Genomic DNA, 27,974 nt, shown 5'->3' with positions numbered 1-27,974 from the left:
CTTCTCCATGAAACACAGTGCAACTCAAAAAAGGCTATCATTTTTTTCTAGGTCTGGAACTAGAAAAGTAAAAAAAAAAATCCTCTGCTCTTACAACTGCATTTATGTATCAGTTTCTTTTTACCAGAATAATTTCTGCAGCTTAAACGCCACTGCATAAGCGATCAGATAAATGATATTCCATCTATTTCTTTGACAGTACTGGATTTATAATCTTTTATCTCTCAAATTCCACTAAGAATTCCTACCATGTAGGAATCCCGCCACATGATTCTTCACAACAAATACTCAAAAATCTTTTATAACCTACTGTGCCTAATGAGGAAGAGTCAATTTTTTGAGCAATCTCAGAATGACTTCAATTCTACCAACCTTAAAAGATAATTTTTAAGTTTCTAAGCCAAAAGGTTTAGATCAGCATTCATGTCACACAGAAACATTTTCCTAAGACATGTCTATCCGCTTAAGTAATTTTACAGCCTTTATTTAGTTAGGTTTCATACAGGTGTCTATCCCGAAAAAGAAAATGCAGTCTTAACAGTCAGGTAAAAAGATATATTCAAGTTTCTATTTTTGTATCTTCATCTTTCAACGGCAGTCCTGGTTTTGTTTTAGTGAGTTACTGGAAGTTGGCAATTTCCTTCACTTGTCAGCACCCAACTGATATTCATAATACAAACAATTCTATTCCTGTCAAGAGGAAAAAAGGAACAAGTCACCTTTGATTCTATGATAAAAATAAAACTTGTCACTCAACACTGGGAATGAAATTAAGCACTGCTAATTTCAACATGTATGTTTATTTATTTACATATTATAGAAGAGTGAAAGTATATTTCTTACAAAGTGAAATAAACATTATTTTGATTCAAGATCTTGTTAGCACAATAAAAATGTTTTCAAGGGAAAGAACTTATTTTAAACTCTGGTCATAAACATATTTTTCATTTCTGTATATTTATTTTGGTGTTGGTGGAGTTTTGTTCTTGTCTCTAACTTGGCCTTTCAGAATTAATAAAGGAGTATCATGATCACACACTGAAATGTGTGTACTATAATCTTTCTACAATCACTACTGTAAATATTTTACTTCCACTGTGAGCAGAACTAAATAACTCCCCAAATATGCCAAACACAGAGATTTCAAAGTGAGATTAAATGAGCTTAATTACTTTCTGTTACCTACAGAAATCTGACTAAAATAAGTATGAAAAGAGGTACTCTTTTTTGATCAAGAATCAGACAAATCAGAATTCAAATAATGCAAGTAATTTTTCCACTTTCAAAAAATATTTTCAAGGAAAGTTCCACTTGACACTTAAGGACAAGATACTGCAATCAGTAACATTCCAATTAACTCTGCCATTTACCAGTATAAATCAAAGGTTTAGTAAATTTATTTCTAGAACTTTTTAAGTGGCAATAAACAGTTTACTTTTAGGGTCAGTGATCTGAGCAAGAGACTGAGATTGGATAAGAATCATATTTACAGGTCCATGAGTGATTTTCAAATTGAACTAAAATTTTATCTACCTGAGTTTAAATTTCCAAATTTGTGAAAGAGAGTTAATGATATCACAAGAATTTTTTGTGGTATAAAAACAAAAATTGATCATAATAACTTTTTTTAGAGTATCAGAACAAGATTCTTCACCGTAATAATTTGGTGGGGTTCCAAGGGCATATTAAGTGTGACCCACATTCTCAAAAACAATTACTTTGATCTTGGGGAAATAGTGCAGGACTTTAAGATGGGGAATTTTGAACAAAAACTTAACATCTCTCCATTGCCTACTCCCATAAGGCTTCACCCAGAACCCATATGATATGGAATTTTTGCTAATGGTCTGGATTATAACAAGTATAACCTAGATATTATATTCATTAAAAAAGCTTCTGAGCTAATCTAGCCCATACAGTCAAAAGAAAAAAAAAAAAAAAAAAGAAAACAAGCTTAGAGTTTTAAGACAAAAATATTCTCTTTGGAGCAGAAGAAAAATATATTTAACAGTGATATGTACAACTGAAAAAGTGGGCAGCAGTAATTGACTATTGGAAGAGTTGTCTGCAAAGAAATTTTACAGAAAACAGTCAGGCTTCTACTGGATCACAAGCTAAGTCCACAGTCATGTGAAAAAAGAAAGCATCATAATGGGTTATATAAATGAGTAAATAGAAGCCACAGAACAGGAGGTGCATCTTTGATAAACACACCTCAAACAAGACCCCTCTGGAGTACAGTACTCAGCCTGGACCAACTTTGTAGTGCAACTACACTACCATCTTTTGAATAGAAGACTTAGACTTCAGCCTTTTACAGGATAGAATAGCTTATGTTTGACTTGCAGGTGTTGATTCAAGGGACAGAAAAGAAGATCTTAATGCAGGGAATCTTCAGCTTGTTTTTCTCTTTCACAAATCTACCTTTATTCCACACTGATAAACAAATATGTTAGAAAAAAATTCCATAGCATATCTGTCGTGCAAGATAATTTTCCTAATATGATTTGAAAACATAGCTCCTGTGGTAATCAGAATCTATTCTAATTCTCTTCTTGTACTCAGATATTACTAGCAAAGAAATCTGCAATCCCCGACAAATTTCTGTTCAAATCTCCTCTCAGTTTTCCCTGCCTCTAAGATTGCTTTCTTTGTGCCACTAGGTCTACAGTATAAATCCTATTTCTCCATAGCAAATCTTTCTACTCTACCCAGTTAGGGATGGTTTACAACAGAGGATACACTTAATCATTGCAGTTTTTTCCAAAGATTAACAAATGTTAACAAGCCTGTCTCCCAGGTTGTTCTTGAAGGATTTGATGATAAAATACTGTGTTATTCTGCCACCAGATCCTAAAAATAATACTAGGAAGTACTAAAAGCTCAGGAGAGTAAGTTTGTATTTCATACATGTCAATCGGTAAAAGCCAGAAGAGTCTACTTGAGATGAGGAATTGTGGTGATGATTGCTTGCAGAGGAGATGGACTTACTAATGGTTGTTGGAAGTTCAAATTAATAGATTAAAAGAAAATAGTTGATTAGGAAGAACAAAAAGAGAGAATGGATTTCTCTCAATAGAAATACAACATAGCCACCTCAAAGGTTACATAAATACCTGATCAACATAAACACCTGCAACTTTTCTTTGATATATGTTATTTGTTCATGTCCCTTGGAACTGAGGAATGGATAGATCTGCAAATTAAAGTAAAAGAAATTGTAATATTTAATATTGTAGTTATTATCAAGCCTTGTAACTCCTTATCTTATTTCAACATTCATACAGGGATCATGGAAATCAGCCCCACCAGGCTGAATTGCAAGTGACAGTTGCACACAGGTCTACAGTGCAAGGATAATCATGGTAGATGTAAGACAATGCCACTAAATATTGCTGTGATGCAAGTGATTGTATGCTATTTTATTGAGGACTCAGGGAGCACTAAGACACTCTGTCTTTTGAACACATATCAAAAGCAAAAAGGTGGTTGGCAACTTCATCAGTCATTTCATTTTGAAATATCATGGCCACATTCCTTCACTCCATCCTCCTCAGCTTCACATCTCTACTCCTGAAACTCCTGGTGAGAAAACACTGTAGAAAGAAAGCTCTGTGAATACAAGCCTATATGGCCAGACCTATTCAAACGGACCAGACACTTTTTGCCGGAAAATTTGTGAGACTTCCCACTGGCTTCTCATAGATGTGTGTTGCACCTCTCATGTGACCATCTGAACATATTGGCCTCCTTTCCCCACTGTGGAAATAAATTAACCTCACTCCCCTGTCTGTACTGTAAGCTCATTCACTCTTTGAGCTGTCTTTGGCTGATTTAATATATGTTCTATTTTCCCTTCTGCTCTGTCACTGAACTTGCAGAAAAAATATGGTATGTTGCTAACAGGACTAGCAGCCTCTTCCTGGATGCCCCTGAGGATCAGTACTGTGCACATAATCCCCTGCCAAAAACTTTTTGTCAGTCCAATATTTTTTGGCGTTCCAGTATATCTTATTGCTAGATACTCAATAAAATCAATGTCTTTCTAGTCTTGTAAGCAGAATGCTGTAATGGAAGAGTTCTCTAATTGGGAGGGGAAAGCTTGCTTTCAATGCATGCGATACAATTATTTGTCTCTGCAGACATGTGCATTATATAATATTACCCTTGCCTCTACTATGATAGACTTCTCTTTTACTTACCACTTTGCATTAATAGAATGAATGCATATTTCATGCTAACCAATAGACATCTTTATACATAGCATCACATCTAGAGATTTCTGCCTCAAGACATGCTTAAACAAGAAGTAATTACTTCACAATATTAGGAAGAAAATTTCTTCAATGCAAATTCTGTAAATAATTTTTTCAGCTACTGGCTTCTCTCAGGAAGTAATAGAAAACATCTAACAATGTCATCTGGGAAATTAATACATCTGGAAAAACTGTAGAGTGAACTGATATATGGTTCTAACATTAACATGCACAGATGATTTCTCTCCCAGTAGCGAACCTTTGTATTGTTTCTGTTGCACTACTTGTTCCTATCATAAAGCACAGAAGAAGTTTCTCTTGGTTTGAAATTTGAATAAATAGGGATAAAAATTATCTTTTTTTGGAAAGTTCAGTAGTATCTCTTCCCTAACTTAGGGGAAAAATATGTGCAATAATTATGGATTTACTTTATCATCAGCTAAATCAGATTTGATTTCTGATAGCTAGCACTATTCCATATTCAAGGCCAAAAGTTGATTAACCTATTTCTATAATTTTACATCCAGGTACCCTTCTAAACCAAACACATTTCTGAAAGAAATTCCACCACTGTGGTCCCAATTCTCTAAATACTGAGACAAATTTTCCCATACTGCATAATGCATGCACAGACACACTTTCAGTGTATATCACAGAAGAGATTATGGAGTGGAAAAATTAAGCACCCTTCAGAAGAAAACATAGGGCATATAATTGATGGGTACTTAGTTTTACAAATCCTAGACTTTCAACATATCAAAAAAAAAAGTATAAAAGCATTCTTTTTTTTTTGGTAGGGGGGTGAGCTTAAGATTGAAAAATGCTTGCAGAACTGATGGTTATGGGTAAAAATGCATTTTCTTATGATTTTTCAGGTATTAACCTATAATTTTGCAAGTATTCTGTTGTGATTTTTAAGCCCACCTGGAGATGAAACACCACACAACTTCTTATTAACTCTTCCACTTTTCCTCTCTACTCCTGTGGAATGGGGAGAAAAATCAAAGTAAAACTTGAATGTTGAGGTAAGAACAGTTTAATAATTGAAAATATAGTAAAATACTATCATAATAATAATAAAAAGTAATAATAATAGTAGTAATAGTAGAAAGGAAAAAAGAAATATTGACGCACAATGCCACTGCTCACCATGCACTGTCAGATTCCAGGTCCACTTTCCTGAACCCAGATTGGCCCCTTCTTCTGGGTAACTCTGCCCCAGTTTATACACTGGGCATGATGTTCTATGTCTCTATGTTCTGTCTTTGGTCAGTTTGAGTTACCTGTCCCAGCTGTGCTCCCACTCAGTTTCTTTTGCATACCTCCTTACTGGTAGAGCATGAGACAAGGAAAGGAATGGTCCTTGACTTAGGAAAAATATAACTCAAAAAAACCCCAAAATATCACTATCAACACTATTCTAATTCCAAATCCAACACTGTAACAAGTACTGAGAAGAAATGAACTCTACTCTAGCTGAAACCATGACATATTCTTAGTTTTCTATGTAATGATGTGTTATTCATCTTAGCTGGATCAATGCTGTAAAACTACCTACCCTGAGTCAACTTTAACCACTCCTTGATAGAGTGAGAGAAATTCAGCATTGATGAAATTTGGTACAATTCCAATGTCTTATCTTGATTTATGCTCGCTTGTACTTGAGAGGAATTTGGTCAACTCACTTATACATGGGTTGAATAAATTACTTAATCACATCAAGCTTTTGGAAATAAGAGCATTTTGCTAATGTAAGTCTGATTCTGTGAACACTTACAGTTATGTGTATGATTCAGTAAAGCTGGTTTTGTGAATAAACTGGTACAACAGCTATAAATCATTCAAAAGGAAACAAAATAAAAATGAAAAGCCAAGAAAGCAAAATCATACTTTATCTCACATCTTTAAAAGCTGTCTGTAGTCTTGGAAATGTAAAGCTCTGATGAATGCTTACCATGGCATGATCCATATCAGCAATGTAACACTCCTCACTCCATGAATATTTATGTTTTATTTCAGTGGAAAGCTCTGAGAACTTCTTTTCAGTTTCGCAGCCTCAATAGAAATTTATGTGTTCCTTCACATTAATTTGACCCTAAGCAGGAAAATAATATCATTAATAGTAATTGTAAAAGATTAACATGAGCTATGTCTTTTTCCTTTCTTTTCCTCAAGCTGCTCAACTTAATGAAAAGTAAAGAAGAGCTTTAAACCACACAAGTAGAACAGTGCTGTTGTATTACTTTTTCATTTTTATTTTTCATAATGCTTTGTATACTCTAGTTAAAACAGAAAACTGAAGTGAATGAAAACAACCCACTATCACAGGTCTCACACAGATGTGGAGAAGTAGCAGGCTTTTGCTGTTTCTATAGCATCATCTGAAAGCACTATATTAATAAAGAGACCAGCAACATGTTATCTGTAAATCTTATAGAAGAATCATTTATGACTTGGTCAGGATTGATGTGAAATAGAGATCATCACAAGTGATCTCATTTCCTCAGGGCCCTCTAATGTATATATATTGAGTGAACAATTCCAAACACACTATTGATGGGAAAATGTCTGTTTATTTCATTTTTCCCTATCAAGAAAAAAGACTGAGGCCTGGATAGATCTTTCTGTTTCACCTTTCAATGACTAGCTAAATGGTTTTAATGCCTAATCATCATGAAAAAATTGCCTATATTTCTGTCAGTAATGGTACACACATTGCACATTAATCCAGAAACAAAACTTATGCCTACTAATGTAGTTCTCCCAGTAACTGCTCAATTAACTCATAACAGTGATGTAAAGTACGGGTCTTATTAGAAGCTCTCCAGAGTCAATTCTCCAAACTCTTGAAGTTCAGCTTCTTGAAAAGAACAAAAGGAGTTCATTGCCATTGAAATCACAATGAAATAAGTAATATTAATTAGTGTATTTTACAAAGTTACTTGTTTACAGATTCCTGGTTTGGGTTCTTTCTTATATGCTTTGTAATAATTTGCATTGCAAATTTCAATTTGTAATGGAGATGTACCAGTGAAATATTGACTAATACGATCAACCTAATGCATTTTCCCCTAATTCTCTGATGGTACTTAAAGTGTATCTTTTATCCTTCACTAGCCCTTACAGTAAGATCATAACCTGTGTCCAATATTTTCACTCTGTCTTATTTCATCATTTTACCTCTGACCAACTTTTCCTGTTAACCAATAATCCTGCTTTCAGTATTTTGGAGACACGGTCACAGATGCACAAAGGACTTTAGAGAGAAAAAAAATAATACCCTCATTTGGGATCTCTGATAAAACAGATTGGCAAGAGTAGTGTTCATGTAGTATTTATGCATCTCAGGAACTGTAGGATCAGAGATGCCTGTAGACCTCAGTGATCTAAGAAATGTCCTTCCAGTAGATAGGGCAGACACTGTTGAAGCAATTGCTGCTTTCAAAATTTCTTGCTTAGACGATATAGAGATACACGTTACAAAAAGAATAAAGATAGAGAAACTCAAAACAGAAAGCAAGTTATGCAAGCTGATTCCAATATATAGTTTATTCAGACCTAGGAAGTTCTATCTCATTAGGAACTTGATACATATTTTGAGAAGGCAGTTAAAAATGGTTACCATCCAAAGCTTTGAGGATTGGAAGTAGATTTCTTCAGTTAGCAATTTAAATCTTCAATGTATTTAGCTCCCTCTTTTTTTCAGCTGGCATTTCCATGCAATAATCCCAAATACACACACTATCTATGCAGGCAGAAATACTTCAGTGCATGCCTAGTGAATCAGGCATCTTTATCAAAGATCTGCACATGCAAGATATTTCATGAATATTTAATAAACATATGTCAATCTTATGCTTCCCAACAACATCAAGTTTTCTAGGTCTATGTGGTATAGTGCATATGCACAAACTTTTGCTTGAAACTACCTCAGGTTCATAAGCCATTCTCCTGCAAGAATCCTGAGCATGATTTTAAAACAATACCTCCAAGTACCTTCAGATGATCAAATCTTACACTCTTCATGGCTTCTGTAATGGTACTGGACCTGAATGTCATGAAAATATGAAGCCTGGAAGAATGGAAACTTTGTGGTGCTTGATATGTGGCTGAAAGAAATTCACATTTTCAGTTGACTACTGCACAGAAAAAACTTAACTTTGTGGTAGAAAAATAAAGTAAGAAAGGATGAAGGAAAGAAACCATAACAGATGGTTAATATGGGAGAGGTAGAAAGAATCAGATGGGAAAGAATTAATTTTACTTCAGATTAAAAAATAAGTCCAAACGTTTATATAAAGCCACAAAAATAGCACTTTTCAGGCTATGGATTTAAGTATTTTCTTCAGCAGTTCCAAAAAAGATACATTTTTCAAGTACTAAAGGGCATTGGTAAAAATTGTTTCCGCTTCCAAAGCAGTCTTCTTTAGATTATCATGAATAAAGAAAATGTTTCTAACAATAAAGGCCTGATTAAAATCAGATTTAAGTCAGATTAAAATGAAGTATATGTGAAATTATAACTCACTATAATCTGAGTTAATAAAGACAAGAGAAGTGGTAAAAATGTAAGCCTCTTTCAGGCACTTTCACTGTATATGTCTATATAAACAAGAAGAGCTTTTTATAAAAATGTCACAAGTGCAACCTCTTCCTCTTAAATATAGCATGTCAAATGGAAAAATATTTTAAATATAAAACTGTTTAATTTCTTTTCAGAAAATAATGCCTGAGAGAAAATACCAGGAAAAAAACTAATTACTGAGTACTCAGAAATAAAAAGAATATTTGAGTGGGCATGGGGAAAATTGCTGTGCAATTTCTAACAAGCACTCTTTTCCTCATTTGTTTCAGAAATAGTTCGAATGAAGGCACAAGACATTCTATGAGGAAACCAATCTTGTCTTCTTCACCTTTTCTAAGATTAAGGAGGCTTAAGTTTATTTGTAGATCTCCAACTGCCAGAAAACCTTGAGCAAACTATTTGTCATTTTCTTCTTCAGGTTTTTCCCTTAATAAAATGGAGGAAATCATAATGACCTAGTACCTTATGTAGAATATTCACTCTTACAACAGCTGCTTCTTCATTGTAATTAAATGCCAGGTAGATTCTCTTTTATCAAGAAGTGTTGTGGGGTAACTTTCGATTGAGAAGGGCAATATGACTTTAGTGCCAGGCAGAAAATACTTACTGCTGACTCAAGCAAACCAGGCATTATACTTTAAATGACACCTTAATAAAAGATCAGAATTTCAGATCTGTCATAAAACTGTGTGGTTATATGCTGGGACAGTGCTTAATATAATTTCACCATCACTTTTCAAAAACCTGATCAATTAAACAAGACATCTGACTGTTTGGAAATATTGTCCTTTTTCATGAATGGTTGCTATGCTGGGATTTATCCATAGAGAATTGTAAAAGCAGTACTTGAATGCTCAAACCAAACCAAAATTTATTAAAGAACACAATCCCAGTGCATCATCAATTGTCTTTTTATGATTTTGTTTACAATAGCTTTACAAATCTTGAAAGGAGCTGCTAAAGAGACATGTTTATGAAGAGTGAGGGAGCAGTAAGTCTGACAACCTTTATCATATCCATGGTGAGAATGCCAGTCCAAGACCACGCTACGACCCAAGGAGGCCAGGACAGTGATGCTGCATCAGGGACAGTGGGTACAGTGCCGGGCACACAAGGACATAGAGCAGGGGCCTGAGCTTAAATGAAGCACTGGAGCGAGGGGACAGAGACCCCAGATGAACCTCCCACAGTGCTTTCTTGCTTATATACTTGCCTATGAGTTTACACAGCAGACTCAGCCCAGGTAATACAAATATTGAAAAACATTTCACAAACTGAGCATACCATATGTTTATCACAGGTAAGCTGTTGAGCTATGGGATGGGTGAGCAATAGTGAAGTTGGTTAAAAAGGGATGAACAGTTGTGCCCAGATGATCATTGGCATCATTTCTAGTACAAGACCAGTAACTAGTGGTGTGTTTCATGGGTCAGTAGTGACTCAGGAGTCAATACACTACACAGAAGTTTTTGTCTGAACATCAGAAAATACTTTTTTTTTTTTTTTTTTTTTTTTTTTTTTACTGTGAGAGTGACTGGCATAAGTTGCACAATGAGGTTGTGGAGTAGATGGTTTAAATAAGATTTCCATTTAATTTGGTGCAGCAAGTCTCCTTGCAGGTTGCAGATAAGAATGAGCTGTGAATGAACATGGCTCTTTCCTACTGTTAGGTCCCAAAATGTCACTTGACAAGACACTTAAAAGGACTTATGATTGCTCATGTACTCCGAGTTAGATACCTGGCAGAAATACTAATGAGATATACTCTCAAGGGATCAAAACAACAAAAAACTTCACTGGAAACATCAGAAAATCAGAGAACTGTGAAAAAATGTTTAGAGCAGCATTCAGACAGCATAAAACATTTCTCAAAGCACTAACTTAACCCATTCAACTCAACAAACTCTAGGCCTATTTAATTTTAAGTTACTCAAAAATTCCAAGAATAGGGAATTAGGAGAAGAGGAAAGACAGAGAAAATATATGGAAAAGAACAAACACTCCTACTTCTTCTGGTTCCAGTAGTATTCAGCTGGTAGATATTTCAAGTGTGGGTGGAGTCAATACATGTGGTTGTTGCATGTTTCACTTTAAATACCTCTTGGCCTTCCCCCAGGTGGAACTTCAGGTTATTTGGCCACTCAGGAGCTGGGTTAGAGGCCCCAGGGGCAGGTGTATGGTATCAGCTGTGCTTTGCCAGGGTTTGGCGGCCCCTGCCATGCTGGATCCTGGCTGTGAGGGCTGTGGTGTACAGAGCAGTGCATCTCTTCACCAGGGCAAGTCCTGACCTTCCCTTACCCTACACACATGCATCTGAAATGTGGTGAGCCAACAGCCCCTCCAGTGTTACACACCTCCAAATATTTCCTTACATATTCCCTCACATATTCACTTTCAGTGAAGGTGAACTGAAGCTAATATTGTGTGTAGGTGAATTGGACTTAAGACTGTGCATGGTGTCACACTTTGATTCTGCAGGGGAAGAATTTAGTAAGCAAAAAGTTATTCTCTGAGATATCAGTTTTAAAAAGTCCCTTTAGTAGATGTCTTCTGTAAATAGTGAAGCAAGCAAATATTTGTAAACTTTACATTTATTCTTGCATCAGATATTTTTAATCTCATATGGTGCATATAGTGCATCTTTAGTAAAGACTGAATTATGTCTTCCCTATACTGGATGTTGATAACATTTGCTGATGGTTGGCCCAGTCTCAATCACACTATATTTGTTTTCAATAAAGTATTCAGAGAGTGCAATTATTATTCAGATTTACAAGAATAAGTTATTATAAGGCTGATAGTATCTAGTAAGTACAAGTACTTCCCCAGAAATGAATGTAAAGTATAATGGTGACATATTTCTTAACATAGATGGCAGTAAGCCAGTTATTTAAGCATAATAATTTTCATCTAAGTCAGCTGAGGCATGTAACAGCAAAAGCTGCTAGCTTATAATATAAAAATTTAAGTGATTGTTTTACTTCATGAAACAGGTTGCTCACTTGACATGGCATAACTTTCTGCTTCTTGCTACTTCTGCTTCTCACAATCCTTCCAATTTAACCCTCTTTTTAAAAATAATACTTACAGACTAAAAACTAATAACATGATAGGCACTGGTAAGGCAAAGACTGTGACACACATACCTCCTATGCTCTTACCTATGGGAGGATATACTTCTTACCCTCTGCTTTCCAAGAATAGTCATATGACAATCTAATTTATACAGCCAAATAGATTAATTGTGAGACATATTTTTCAGTCATATGGATCAGTTTAGGGTTAGAGGACATAATATCTCTAAATGTTAGAGTTCAAGACTAGTAATAAAAAGTAATAAAATCTCCTGAATATTGTGTCAAGTGTCAATAACCTCAGCATCTTTTTGTCCTTTGTTACAAAAGATTCAGCACAAAAACACCTCAGTTGAATACAATCAGCTGATGTAAAATACTTAAATGGCAACACAGAACATCTTGCAATAATTCATGAGACTTCAGCTTTTTCTTTTTCCTTAAGCAGCTTGAATTTGGACTTTCCTTGTGAGTTGGATCCTTACAATGTTCAGACAAATTTCATCAGGTAAACTGGAAAAAATGCATTTGCTTGCATGTTGCCTTCTGTCAAGAAATGGCAAGGAATTTAATTTCACCATGATGTCAACTTTTCTTCGCTCTTTCTGATCAATGTCCAAGGCTATGACAAGTGCCTTACCCAAGTTCAGAAATAAACACAGAAATAAAATAGAACCTTTTATCTGAAACTTTCAGCACTTGAAAGAGTTATTAGAAAGGGAAATAGTAATTATGTTTTCTTTTTCAATTCCTACAAAAGATATAGAAGAGTTTGCACTAAAGTGACCATCACAATGACCAAATTATAATTCTGTCATGAGTCTGAGTTTACATATTTGGTTAAATTTATGAACACACTGGCAAACAAGCACAGAGAGACATTAAGGAGAACCTCAATTTTTCTTTATCCATAGTCACTTGAATTAATAATATTTTTACTGCAAAAACTGAAGATAATGTATATTTTGCACTATATATGAAACTTTGGCATGATCCTGTGTAGCTGTGGTTGACATTAGAACTATAATAGTAATAAGATTACACTATTATAGCATTGGTATGTTTTTCTTTCACAAAGAAATCTTGACTGGGTGGATCTGGACGATGTTTGAATTTGACTGGTTTTTATACACTTCTTGTACTAATTATATTATTAATATTATTATGCAAGAGATTAACATACTTAGGATGGATCAGATGAGCTGCAAAACACCAGCGGTCTGTGCAGGGATGCTGAGTTTAGCTCATACAGGACTGTACAGGTGATCAAAGAAGATGCAGCAAATGTGTTCAGAACATGCTGAATTCCCTGTATATTCTCTATAGAATGCATACAGACTTCCTTGTGTCCATGAAATCCCTGTCTTCACATTAAATGAACACATACATTTTTGAGTTAAATCTATGATAGGGAGCACAAGTTTCAGAATGAAACACTAAAGCAGGATGTGAATTGTATGTATTTTTCTCCAATAGCTATGGATATAGGAATAGGGTTTTTTCCTAGCAATACTACAACATAAAAACTATTGCACTCATTCAAAATGTATGATTTCAGCAGAAAAGGAGAAAATTCTCAGAAAGGCATTCTACTCTGTCCTATTTTCTCTTGCAACAGTCTCTGAGAATTGTTTTCTAGAAGAACCTGCTCTGCTGCTGAATCTGACAAGCACAAGGTGGCCACAGTTCATTTAGGTGGTAAAATAAAAGGTGTATAGTGGTTTTTAATTGTGCTGTTATCTTTTATGTCAGAATTGGAAATGCCTCCCTATTCCTGGGTATGAGCAAATCAGAAAAAATAAAGGACATGACACTTGTCTTTAAATGACGTGGAGTCTCAGTCTTCATTGAGTAAATATTCAAGATGTTGAAAGAAGCATTCCTGTATTCTTGTGGGAAGCAACAAAAAGCCAGGTTGCTCTTTTTAAGATTTTGTTTATTAATTTCACCAAAGTTTCGATCAAAGTCGAAGCATAAAAAGGAAAGTCTTACAAGGCCAACCTGATAAATAAAAAAATTGGAAATTTTGCTTACATTAGCATCAATTATGGCATGATTTGTGATCAATCTAACCAGTTTGGGAAAAAAATCATAAATGCATAAAAACATTATATTATCACAACACAGAGAGGAAAATATGTTCTCTCTGTCTCTTCTGCTAGATTTTCCTTTTATATGCCAGAATTTATACTTGTTTGTTTTTCTGCTTGCTTTTTGATAATTCAGGAACACTTTTGTTTCATTTTTGGAAAAAAATAAGGATACCATAGTGACAAGAATCCTTATTGAACCTGAGATAGGCAAATAAGGCAGATAGGAACAAAAGGGCAAAATTGTTTAGAATGCAATAGTAGTGTAAGAGAACTGAGTAGTTCTGTTCAAAATTTCATTAACTCATTGACAAATGCTGTTTAGACATTATTACAATTAGCTACTCAGCTATTATAAAAACCTTCTATACCTATCTTACACGTGGGATCTAGAAAAAACACAGCAGAGACTCTTGAACTATCCTGCTATTCTATGCCCTTCAGTAAAACTCAGTCTCTAATTGTGTTTTCTTTAAAAGTCATCAATCTAGATAGGAAAAAAAGCTCTCTCCATCTGGCATTCCATAATATAAGCATGAAATGAAAATAAAAATAAACATTATAAAAAATCCCAAAGATACACAATTTATCTGCCCAGACCCCAAATCTGCAGTGACTGCACCAGAGGATTCATCAGGATCCTGTGTCCTTTGTTATCTTCATCTCACAGCCATACATAGAGAGCTGTTTTCTGTAAATACCTATTTTATGCTTTCTATTGGTGTAAGTTTGCATGCAAATTCAACATCTTGTCATTTAATTATAAGAACTAGGGTAATAAGTGTGAAGACAAATATTTCACAGGCCTAATCAGGAATTATCCTTTTAAATCACTATTATCTGTTGAGAAATATGCACAGCAATCAATAGCAGGCAAAGCCTTCTAAAAGGTAATTAGAACTGTGCAGATGAAAGCATGCCCATTTTGGATGCTGACATTATGTCAAAGATGTCCATTCAGAAAATTATATTGGATTTTCCACAGAGATTATTTTACTTATTTTGATGCTGGGCAAAATATAGCATTCTTTATGATACTTCATAATTTTATAAAAAAATTTGAACATTGCCTTATACAGAAATTTTGATATGGATTTTTTTTTTTTGTTAGTAATAGTAACATGGTTCATCATAAAGAGAAATACCATGCTACTAAGAGAAAGAAATAATAAACATAAAAACTGATTTACTACAATACTGTGACTTTTTTTCTGTGCTGCAAAATAAGCACAATTATATATGTAAAAGATTTTTTCCAACAATTCCAATATTTATTTTCAGAATTATATAATTAAACAATTAATATAAAATAATAAATCAAATTTAAATATAAAATTGAGCAGTAATGAAGTAAATTTTCTGACTTAAAAAGTAACAGAAGAGGAGGTAGAAATTTTATGGAAGTTTAGAAATACCGTGTATTCCAAGTACTTTATGCATCTTTCTAGATAATATAATTTGATGTATGGCTTTGTTTCCTTCCAGGACTTTCTATTAATCATTTTCTCTTACACACACACTTTTTCCTGCCCCTTCTGATTCAACTGAAGAGGAATGGTTAAAGTTCTCTGGGAGACCTTCAATTTCACTCTTTCATCTGTCAAGAGAGCACAAATTAATTGAAGAATTCACATTATCTCTTTAGGGCTAGGCATTCGTTTTCCATTCACCACTCCTCTTCCCACTTGGTGTGAACTGAGCATTGAAATGAACTTTTTCATTTGAGATTTAGGGTTCTCAGCCATTCTTAAATGTGGTTTATATCTACCATGATTTGCAAGAATATTTTTCATTAATATTTAAAACAAAAAAAGGGAAGAAAATTAATATTTGCATACAACTTCTCTAGGATAAGAAATAATGAAAGAAGAAAACCAGAAATATTTCAGAAGACAAACAGTACACTAATAAAGAATAACTGAGACAAAAAAAAATAGTGTAGCATTTAATTGCTTCTCTGATAAATGTATAAATAAATGAGCCTTTCAGACAAAAAAATGAACATGAATTCTAGTTAATATACTTAATTTTAAGATATTTTCTCTTATATATTGATCCCAACTTAAGAAACTTGAAGGAAAATACGCTGATTTGATGATACAAAAATATTGTGTTGAAAGTCTTCCCAGATCTTGGGCTAAAAAAGGCTGTTAATAGAATTCTGTGTTTCAATTTAGAATTAAATTTTTAGAAGAAAATTAAGAACTATACACCAGCAAAAATTTTGTAGAAATATCAAGGAGCCAGACAAATTAAGCAGAGATTTTTAAGGGAAACTATAAATATCAAGGAAATTTTTCTTCCAGTAGCTCAGGTTGCAAACATCTTAAATATTACAGTGTTCAGTAACACAATGTTTACATAATGGTGAAGATCTGTACAATGCATGCCTTGGCAGTAACTACATGATTAGTAGGCTAATTATCTTGTGAAAAAAGTCAAACAAAATCAAGAAATTAAACAACAGGCAAAGAACACGTTAAAACTTGCTCTGATAATTGATGATGTTCTGATTTAACGTGGTAGTTCATGCATTAAAAATGTAAATATTTATAGTGATAAAAAGAATGTATAAAAATGTTTACATATCAAGGGTGTTCCAATACTTTAATACTTTATTTCCTGATAATACAGGTTAATCTGTTTTTAAAAATTTTAGTTTCATGTAAATCTAGAGGAGATAGAAGTTCAAAACATAAAGTTTGAATTAGGTGTATTAAAAAAGAAAAAATTATCACAGAAATTGTCATAAGACTGTTTCATATAATGTAGACCCTTTCTCTGTAAAAAGTCACAAAGGAAAGCTTCAGGATCATGAGCATTTATTTATTCCTTTATAAATAAAAATATTAGTGTAAGTTATAGGACATTTGCGCAGTCTTGGGGACTGACAACATTTACTGGTGAAACTACTTTGGTTTTGGTTTAGAATGTATATTTTTCAAGACAATTCTACAAAGAATTGCTTATTTTGCATGAGAAAGCATTTTGGGTAAGACTAAAGGTAATAGTAAGAGAAAGACAAGTGAAGTCTTTGAAAGTAAAGAAGGTAGATGAGAAAGGCATCTAAAACACTGAAAAAACAAGACTCTTCTAAAAATGAATCCTGTAGTCTGAAATGTTCCTGATAAATTCTACTGGACTACTTAGTGGCTTAGAATTAGTTTCTACCTTCACCGGATCAAAATAAAACATCACTACTGAGCCACAGGTCATCAAATTGTTTCCTGCAAGTATTACCAATTCTTCTGAGAATAAATATACCCATTTATTCACATCCACAGGCACGCACAACAAGTAAAGTTAACCCTTGTTCTATTTCCCTTACATAGATCTTATTTGCTGTAAAGCAGGAAAGAGAACGACGATGAAAATGGATAGAAGCAACAATGAAATTCTATCAAATCATTTCTGGACTCTCAGCAAAAGCTATCAAACATTAATCCTACAGGATGTGTTTCTACATCAGATTACAACACCTTGAATTTATATGTTTTGTTCTCAGATAATATCTAAATGAAACAGATTTCAAAAAGTTAATGTGCATTTCATAAAATCCTGGTTTAAGCAACACCATCTTAAAAATTAGACAAAACAGCAGAGATAGATTATCCTGCACACAGTTCAAAAAATGTTCCATAGTATTTCATTTGCAAGTTAGTATTTACTCTGTAATATATAAAAAAATATTTCAAAAATATCTGTCTTTCAATGGTTTGGATAGTAAGATGAGAACGCAAATCAGGCAGACAGTGCCCATCCAGAAATCCAGTTATGGCTTATATTTTGTCATTACCAACAGATTTTGCTGAGGAAAAAATACTGAGTTATTCTGGAATCTTTAGTGGTAATCCCCATGATATGTACTCTCAAGTGCCATATGTATGAGTTTTAGGAATGTCCACATCCATGGGTTAGTGATGCTTATTTCCATTGCTTAGCTTTTATGAGCTCTGACCTAATCAAGGAGTACCAGAGTTGAGCTGTGTGCTAAGAGAAAGAAATATATAAGTACATAAGTAAGTAAATAAATAAATATTCTTAATGTTTTACACCAGCTGTCTGATAATTTAATGGAAAAATCCCTCATTTTCAATCTGTGAGAAATAGAAAGTTATCACTACCTCTTCATTTCACAAACAATTTGTTTATTTATAGTCCTCTTTTTTTTTTGTTTTGCTGAGACAGTCTCAGTACTTTAGAAAGTAAAATTACTTGCAAAAGCACTTGCAAAATACAACAACATCAAAAACCACAAAAGGATGAGTGATATATTTTTCCTTTTGCCATGTTGAATTCTCTCTTTTTTTTTTTTTTTTTTTTTTTTTTTTGTTAAGTAACATGACTTTTTGCAAAAATCTAGTTTCTGTTGCTTTTCAACTGGTCACTTTACAGAAAGGATGAATCAATTCGACTTTAGGACAAATAAGGTTCTGTAACACTTCAGACCCTTTAAGAAATTTAACTATAGGATATTTTTGACAGAACAACTAATAGCTGACATTATGGTATTAAATCAGGTGTTTCATGACAGGTTTGTTAAGTGTCATATCACACATCAGACACAGTCATTCCATTCAGTGACAGATGGAAAAGTAAGTAAAATACCATATGATATTGGGTGAGTTCAGAAAAAAATAACAGCTATTGTAAACAATTGTTCTCAAAATTCTATGTATCACATGTATCACATGTTTTAATATTTCAAAGTTGCTTTGATCTTTGCTTATATGTGGTGTGTAGCAATTTTTATTTCAGAAAAAAAAAGAAAACACTATTTTTGAAGCTAACAATTTCTTTAGTTTAAGGATACTTTATTTTTGTAAAGAACAGATTGAATATTGTCAAGAGTGTACTGTTGTTCACAGCTTTGCTATTATTCATTTTTTGAACCTATTTTGACATCCTTTGGTATTTGATTGTCTTGGTTGAAAAGTACATATTTTAAAATGTGAGCTCATTTTGGAATTGTTCTTTTGCAAGACATTAAATAAAGTAAATTTTAAAATGACAGTAAATTGCAAAAGTCAATATAAAACAGATCTTTCAGCCATGTTTTCAAATATTCAGCTGTGGTTATATCTAACTGAATGGTAGAGTGCAAGAAAAGTCTAATCTTTAACCTGAGGAAAAACCTTCAAATTTGGACAAATCAGATTTGATTCCAAGAAAATAATTTAGAAATGCTAGTTGTTCACAATAGCCTTCTACTCTTTCAGTATAAATATGGTAATATTGGAAGTACATCTCTACTAAAGTAGAGACAAGACACCTTAGAGCATGGAGCTCTGTGCTTACAGTTATAATGCAGCTAATAACTGTGTGCTACACCACACAAAAACAATTTCTCTAGATATGTGCTCATAAGATTACCTTTAAGTGAAGAGACATCTACAGTTGCTGAGGCACAAAATCGTCTGTGGCACATAACAGTACAAACTTGGAGCCATTCCATTTTATTCTGTGCTATTGCACATCTCTATAGATGCAGAAATTGCCCTTGCTGTATGGAATGCTTTGGTAGCAAATAAGAAAAATCCATTTTGTATAGCTAGTGTCAGTTAGGGAGAATGGAGAAAATTCAACATATGGCAAGTGGGATGACAAATGGAAAAAACTGACATAGGCTAAGAAATTTAGAATTTCATAGATCAGAGAAAAAGGCACTGAGAGATAAAAGAAATATATTATGTTTATTGTTTAAGGGGTGTCTAGACAGAATAAAGTGTGTTTTATTTTGAAACACACTCAGCACTTCTGAGGTGGCAAATAATGATACTTAAACTTACACACTTCTACCACTAACTGCAGAGATGACAATATCATGGCTCACTTCATGCCCAGTCATGATTTGTTGTTTAATTTGGTGGTCAGCTGTAGGATGGGATGTGTCTGAGGATTGTTTCAGATTGCAGGCAAATAGGTATTTAAACCAGAAATAGACTATAGCTATAAACTGCTCTAGTGTAAATGGAGAGATTGAACCAAAACTCCAAAACTAAATTTAAGTAAAACAAAGTTGAAAAAACTCAGAAACAGGAAAAATAATCTGGGGGAGGAAAATAGAGAACTTTTGGGTAAAAGCAGAGAGCTAATCATTACAGGTGTGAAAATATTTTGCATGAAAACAAAATGAGAAGTGTGGAGAAAGATTTGAGACGTTTGTGAGAGGGTTATGAAAGGCAAATGGGAGGTCTCCGTAGTCAAAACTTTTTCTTATGACTGTAATGTATCCTGACACTCTAGACAAGAGAAGTGAGTTGAAGGTAACAACTTCCAACACTGTGAAATTTAAACACAATTTGTAAACTGTAGATTATGGAGATTAATGACAGTGAAAAGAATACTGAAGAACTATATTTTTCACCTTCAGATTTGATGAAAATAGTAATTAGGAATAGTAGATATAGAAATATGCAGAGAAAAAAAGAATTAAAAAAATGAAGGTGAGAAGATTTGTTTTCATTATTATTCTTAATAAGTTTAGTTTTTTATGAAAATAAATATGTATATGAGAAACTAGAAGTGAATAAAAGCGGATAAAATAGCCATATCAATAGACTGTGTTGAGGAGAGGGTTTCAAGAAAGTCAGAGGAGGAAAAGTAAAGCACATTCAGTAGAAAAAGATGCTTAGACATTCTGTCTCAGTAACTGAATGAAACTCTGGACAGAAACATCTGGACGAAGAAGACAACACTTGTGTCAGCAAACAGAGCAAAAAGATATAAGAATTGTGGAAGCCTACCAGAATTTTATGTTGGGTGACAGCCAGTATTTTCTGTGCCCTTGGGAAATGACAGCTATGGCCTATGACTCAGTGAGTTATCTAGCTAGAAATTCAATGCATGAATCAAAACCTGACATACCTGACATAATACAGCAATAACACATTAAATGAAGACATCATAAGCACTTCTGACAATTAGGAATAGGGGCATGACAATAGTTACATTGCAATAACAGTTTAACAAATTAACATAGCAATGTAATGATATTACACATAAAGTAGAAAGGAGCAACAAAGACTGAGATAAGGCAAGATTTTTTTCCCTAAATTTAGGTTTGGAACTACATTGAATATTATTACACAAGGAATGCAACTCTTTTTATAGCTCAGGCCATGTTTAGATTTTTTTGCCTGGTATAATATTCAACTATATAAGTATTCAAATACACAATTTAAAACACAGTTGATGTGTTGGGGTGAAAATTATAGAGATTCACAGCTGGGATGAAAATCATAAGAAACTAGAAAGATTTACTTCCCCCAGGCACACTATTAATACTGCCAATGGAAAAACTTAATCAGAAATCAAAAAGGTCTTACTTGTCACCAAAGCATCACCCTCCTCTTCACAGGAGACACGTGGAATCTACTTTTGCAACCAGATATAATTTTCAGACTGCTTATTAATGATAGACATTATTTTCTGTTTCTCACAATGACTGTATGAAATAGTGATGATGACAAGAAAGATAAAAGCAACCCTTACTGGTGAGAGGATTGAGACATGCTGTCATCTGAAGTTATAATAGCTGTAGATTGTGGTTCTTTTCTCATTTGAGGTGTGATTTAAGGTATTAATTAAATTATCAGCAAAAAATTCCAGAAAACAAAAACGTTTTATAGTTTTTGACTTACGTTACAATTTGCTGACTCAGTAAGTGACAGGAGATTTGAGCATCTGCCTTATCCCTTTTTCTGTAATGCCATAATATAGAAATTTCATCTTCCTCTTATAGATCAAAATTTTCAATTTTTATCAAAAGTCAAGATTAATTTTTGGGGTATATACTTTTTCTGGGTTTTTTTTTGTTTGTTTTGTTTTATTTTGGGTTTTTTGTTTGTTTTTTTGGTTTTGTTTTTCAGACTTAAAGCTATGTATTAAAATATTGCCTTAATCAGGATAAGTGCAGTCTAGGTCACTGGGTTCACTGGGTTTTGTGTTTTGTTTAGCTGGATGCACCATTAATGATTAAGTCAAATTCCAGATTCTCAAAAATGGAGTAGTTTCTTCATACAGCAACTTTGCTTGAGAACAAATATGCTTCTACTTAAAGCAGCAATAATATTTTAATTATATTTTTACCAAACTCAGGAAATTAAGTATTGCTATATCTCGCCTACTACCTTTGAATTTGAACTAACTGAGCAATAATGAATTAGGGAAAAAAGTTGAATTTCTTTGTTGGGTGTGGGAAGCTCATTCTTCCCTTTCTTTCTGTGGACACAAAGCTAGCCATAATAAGAAAACTTTGGGATCTTTGAGAGTGAAAACATGATGCAGGCGCTCACTCAGATAGAATGTATACTCAAGACACTTTAATTAAAATCTTGACAAATCTAGAGGAAAAAGCAGCTAGATTAATTTAGATTATTCACATACACAGAGATAGTTAATTTAAAAAGATATAATTGCAGTGTGTCTCCCTGTCCAAAAGCCCCATCTACCTGTGGATCTGGTACATTTTTTATCTATCATCTCTAGGATGCCAAGTACCTAGGAACTAAGACTTGTGGTGCCTTTCAAAGTGTCAACACTAAAGAGCGTGACCAGCAGAGAGTGCATAAGCAGCATCCATTTACAATTCATAGATGGATCACCACCCACACCACTCCCACTTTTTTTTGGGGGGGCCTGTTTTTTTTTTTTCCAGACCAAACATCAAAACATGGAAAGAATAATGCATGCTGTAATGCTTGAGAGATGTTACATGTTATGGCATTTTATTTCTTTTCTCCTCCCTCCATTAAATTAGCAACTCTAATACCTAAAATGAATTTAGAGATCCATCTGCTTAACAAATGTAGCATTTATATCCCTGTAACTGCCTTTTGGGCAGGGGAATATCTTGTGCATGATAAAGTCAATTGGTTCCTGCTTGTTTCCTGTCAACACCAAGGGAAACCAACAGAGAGTAGGAGGAATTGAAAACAACTCAGAAATTAAAGCAAAATCTCCTTGCCTGTATTGGACAGTCTGTCATTTTGCCCCCACAATCAAAATTCAACTTTCTTTGAGTATTGCTGAACACTGTCAGAAAGATTTTTGTGTTATCTAATTTACTGGCCTCAGCAAAGCTTACAAGTCCCTGAGTTTCTACATTATAAAACTTCTACTGTCTTTAGCTTCATGGACTGAAAATCCAAAAGAGATCTTCCTGTCCATATAATCTGTAAACTAGATGGCAAAACTTCCCACAGATGTTGATATTGAGATGTTGTTACTATTGTTAGTGACAGAGGATGAACTTGGTTTTTCATTAATTATTAAGTCAAAAATAAATCAAAAGTCAATAGAAAGTAAAAAATAAATCTGTGAAAAAGCTGGAAAATGTACATAGATATATTAACAACACTCCTGTGCTATGCTTTCAGCTCTGGAAATTCAGCTATGCTCCCTTGGCATCCTGAACTTGCTCCAAACAGAACAACACAGCATTTTTGACATATAGCTCCAGATGTTAAGGTTTGTTCTGACTATGAACACATTGCAGAGTAAACAGATAAGCAGGATATGCACCTTAAAACAAAGGTTACAATTTCATCAGCTAACATAAAAGTTTAGTTTGAGTAAGTGGAAAACCATACACGCCAAAATTGTCTCAGAGCCTACACCTTCCACATACACAAAGTTTATTATGCCTGACTGGCTGTAAACATTAGGATTCATTCCATCTATAGCTTTGAGCTAATAAACCATATTAAACTTACCGTTTCATTTAATAACACTTGATTTACAGAATAATTCATAAGTACTGGAAAGATAAAATTTTTCCACCTTTTCTCCAAAGATTTATTAATATATTTAGGTATTATCCTTCTTCCAACGATTAACTACAAACTCTTGAAATACCTGTTAAAACATCTGTGGGAAGGAAGGAGAGAAACTACTTCAAATTTTGTATGAAAAAGAAAAGATATTATTTAAAATATAGGTCCTTTTACAATCTCAGTAGTTACTATCACATTATTTCCACCAACTTTCCAAGTTTTCATCAGAAAGACATGTTCCAAAGCCAACTAAATTATGTTTGTTTCATTCTTTCACTAGCTGGGTTAAAGATTTTAAGAAGAGTCAAAATCGAGTAAATTCAAGTTCAGTTGATGTTATTAATGAAGAACATAGAATGACAGTCACCCAAAAGTCACAGTCCTAGTGTGATTACCAATTAGGTGTTATAGCTCTGTGTGTTCACACAGGAATACAGTAAATATTAAGGCTTCACCCTGCACTGAGAACCATGCAAGGAGAGTATTACTTCCTGGCAGAAATCAATAGGAAGCTAAAATAAAATATATGATTTCCAAGATTTGTGCCATGGAAGCTAAACTGATTTGCCTAAATTTACACAGATCAAAAACCTATTAGTTTCAATAATCAAATTACTGATAGCAACCACTTCTAAACCTGTAATTTAGCAATGTAGTAGCATGGATATTAAACACATAGTAGTATAACATATGTAAAACATCTTTTTTCTCTAAATATATGAAAAATGTTCGTGTCATGTTTATCACTGGTTTCTCTCATCTGCCTAGCTACAGGCAAACAGCAGCATGTTTCATTTCACAGACAGAGGATCAAGAAAGGGGATATCACTGTCATTTTTATTCCAGCTGTGAGAAGACAGAATGCTGTGGTGTTTCTCCTGACTGACAGATGAGTGAAGAAGTCAACCAGCTGTGTCCTATGGTTCAGGTTATTTCCTTCAGAGAATATCAGAATAAAATTGAAAAATGAGTTCTTGCTATAGAGCTGTCATAAAATAATTCAAAAATCCTATATAACAGCTATCATTCTTGCTTAAAATTGGAAATCCAAGCATCCTTTTTTTGACACAGGCTGGTTCTCAGACTATCTGAAATTCCTATTTGTTCCTGTTGCAACTTCCCTACTTAATTCAAACGTGTTTGTACTTGTTCTTCCTCTCAGAAGTTTCCCTCATCTTGAAAGAACATCCTTCCACTATGTTACTTTCATTTCATATTGGACTTGGTTCTATATTAGGCTGAAAGGTAATATTGATTTATGATGTAAAAGCAAGTTCCTGTGTTAGCTCTTGAAAATATTTTTGTAAAATAATTGCTTGTTGCCTCCCCAGTCTCCACGCCTGAGGATTAAACTTGCTGAAAGCTGAAGTTTTTTTAAGGTTTAAAAAACTCTTTTCTTTCAGAAGGAAGGAAAGAAGAGTCAAGACTCCACAGCCAAAGAAAGAAAATAAACAAAGGGGAAATGATTCCCTGCATATGATAAAGAAAAGGAACATTCGGTCTGAGTGTGCCCTGTCAATTTCTGAATGAAACTTGATCTTGGGGTGGGGTGGGGGAAGAAGCAGGCATAGGGAAATAAAATAGTCCGGTTAATTGGGAGCACATAAATGCTGCTGAGGTTTTTCATGGCTGTCTGATATTCATTAATGTAACCTGCCTTTGCACAACATAGGAAACATAAGAATAAGGATGTGACAGCCACAGATATAGCACAGCTCCCCTGCTACAAAGCTACAAAGGTGAGGTATGTGCAAGATGTTCACGAAATCCATTCATATCCTGGAGTAGTTGTGATTAGCGTTTCTTTTCCTATTATTGGGGTGTATTAGAAAGAACAAACCCACATCCCAATATTTCCAATTCAAGGTAAAATCTAGTATCTATTTCAATCATTTGCTTACTCCAAATCAAGGAAAATATGAAAAACCTTTTGGAGCTAGTATTTTGTCAAAAGGACCTAAGTGAATGGCAAAAGTGGAGCTAGCTGCTGCTTCTATCCTGGCTGTTGTGCTCAGGGTCTGGTGCAAACACTTGAACAGAAGTGGGGATGATATTTTCCTAAAAGCAATCAAAAATTCACACTGGGAGAAAAATCTGGTGTGCCATGTAAGGATCATAAAGAAGATATTTCACTTTGAAATCCAACTTCAGGTTGCTGCTGAAAAGATCAGCCTCTTTGTGCCCAGCTGCATGCTACATCTGCTCTAGGAGTTATGAACTAAACCCAACTGAGTGCCAGACAAGCACTAAAGTCAATGTAAAGGGGAAAAGAGAATGGTGTATCAGAATAGGGAGAGAGTAGAAAAGCAAAAGAGCCCTCCCTAGAGAGAATTGATAGCTAAATTAGATTAAGTATATTGAGAAAAAGCAGTCTGAGATTAACAGAAGGGAATTGCCTGTGGGGGAAAGTGTTGGTTGAAGTTTTTCTGTGTTAAGTAGAAGTAAGAAAAAAAGCAACATATCAAAGTTAACAGAAGGTGAGACTTATTTTTATGAACAACTGGAAGACAGAATAGTGTTCTTGCACTCTGTGAAGCCATGCAAAGCAGTAGAAAGAAAAAAACAGTGTAGTAGGGAAAGATTCCCACAGTAAAGCTACATATATGTAGGGTATTTTCCACCCATTGATTTTACTATCATCAACTCATTCTAATAAAAACTTATATTAAGATTTGAAGGCCCTTTTAGTATTTTTGTAGTACTGGCTAGAAATTAAAACAGCCATATTCCTCAGATCTGATATATATACTTGATCCTGATAGAGCGCCTTAGCATGGATGCATAAATATGCATGATCTAATTTTAACAGTTCCTCTGAAGTCGGGCAGACAATTTTACCATATAAACCCAAAGATTTTACCATATAAAACCAAAAATTTTTAAAACAGCTAGTGGGTTTAAACGTTCAGTGTAGCTGCACTGAAGCTAACCTTCAAGGAAAAAAAAAAGAGTCTGCCTTTTCTAAAAAATGTGTCCTTTGCAAATAGACACCTCTGAAATTAAAACAACAATATTAAAATTATTTTGGAGTCAGTAGTATTTTTACTATTTTCTTCTTAAAAGATGGCCTGCTAAAATCTAGATTGTTAATATAAGGATTCAGCTGACAATTCTTAGAAATCTACTTTGTTTTTCTGTAAGCAACAAATTGTGGCTGGCAAAAACTCAAGATGTAACACAGTAAGAATGAAAATATTTTGCCCTTGTAATTTGTATTAAGTTACTCCTATGATTTCTCCTAAGTGCACTTAATAATCAACTAATGTATTTATTAGAAATAAAAATATCCAGCTTGCATATCTGTATGAATGGAAATCTAGATGTAAGTAAAAACTGTGCATGCCATATTTTTATTAGCTGACCTTCATGTACTTAATCACCACATTCATTATGCATCTTAATCACTTTTTTCAGTTTTCTTTGAGTTCTAACAGTAAGTATTTAATAATGAATACATTTGAAATTTGTATGTAGACCACACATTTATTCCTAATATTGCATATGAGAATCTATTTTTTATATCTGTGTTACCTTCAAATGACCACATAAGGAACTCTTAAAAAGGTAATCAGGGTGTCAAACTCCAACCCACAAACTTTCCTGTAGCACCCCATGACAAAAGACAACCTTCTCTTCTTTGGGGAACATCGCAGTAGATGCATTTATTTTGCTTTTCAGAAAGCTCTAGAAGAGCAGGAATTCCTGTTGTTCATTCCAAGATGGGAAAATTCTGTACTGCCTCAATATAGTTGCTCCAATTATAGATACTCCTTTGTCCTCTGCAATCTCTACAAATTCACTTGATGTTCCACACAAAATAATGAAGGTGTATATATATATAAATCAGTACATCTTAAAATAAAAATTTGTCCTTTATAGTAGAAGTCTGACTTCCAGCACTAATTTACTAGAGATTTTTTGCTGCTTTAAGAAGTTCACAGACAAATTACAAAACTAGAATCTGTACCAAACTAAATAAATAATTTGAACATCTGATGGATGATGAACAGTTTTGGCTGCCTAAAGGAAAAAAAAATAGTATTAAGTTATAGATCTTGTGTAATAAAGTATTTCAGCCTGGAGAAATTATATCAGAAAAGAGTCACAGCAGGCCTCCAAAGCTTTGAAGTTAAAAGTTCACAATAGAAGAAGAGAAAGGCAAAAATATGAAGCTATACAACTGTCATGATGAT

At 33.9% G+C, this 27,974-nt stretch overlaps 1 long non-coding RNA gene across 2 annotated transcripts; it reads right to left on the bottom strand.

The window, feature by feature from the left end:
* Positions 1-458: 458 nt before the first annotated feature.
* Positions 459-11,713, bottom strand: LOC146763426 (uncharacterized). Of its 2 annotated transcripts, XR_014952068.1 has the most exons (5): positions 10,849-11,713; positions 6,211-6,351; positions 5,181-5,237; positions 3,117-3,196; positions 459-690 (listed from the first exon to the last, which is right to left on the bottom strand). It is a non-coding gene; the product is annotated as an uncharacterized LOC146763426 (long non-coding RNA). The 2 variants fall into 2 exon arrangements; XR_014952067.1 differs by lacking the exon at positions 3,117-3,196 and having other exon boundaries at positions 10,849-11,707.
* Positions 11,714-27,974: the final 16,261 nt, after the last annotated feature.

The sequence above is a fragment of the Lonchura striata genome, chromosome 1A (assembly GCF_050655825.1).
Source record: "Lonchura striata isolate lonStrDom1 chromosome 1A, ASM5065582v1, whole genome shotgun sequence".
In the NCBI taxonomy this organism is placed as follows: domain Eukaryota; kingdom Metazoa; phylum Chordata; class Aves; order Passeriformes; family Estrildidae; genus Lonchura; species Lonchura striata.
The sequence above is the reverse complement of the archived record's forward strand: the minus strand, read 5'-3'. Positions and strand labels throughout refer to the sequence as shown.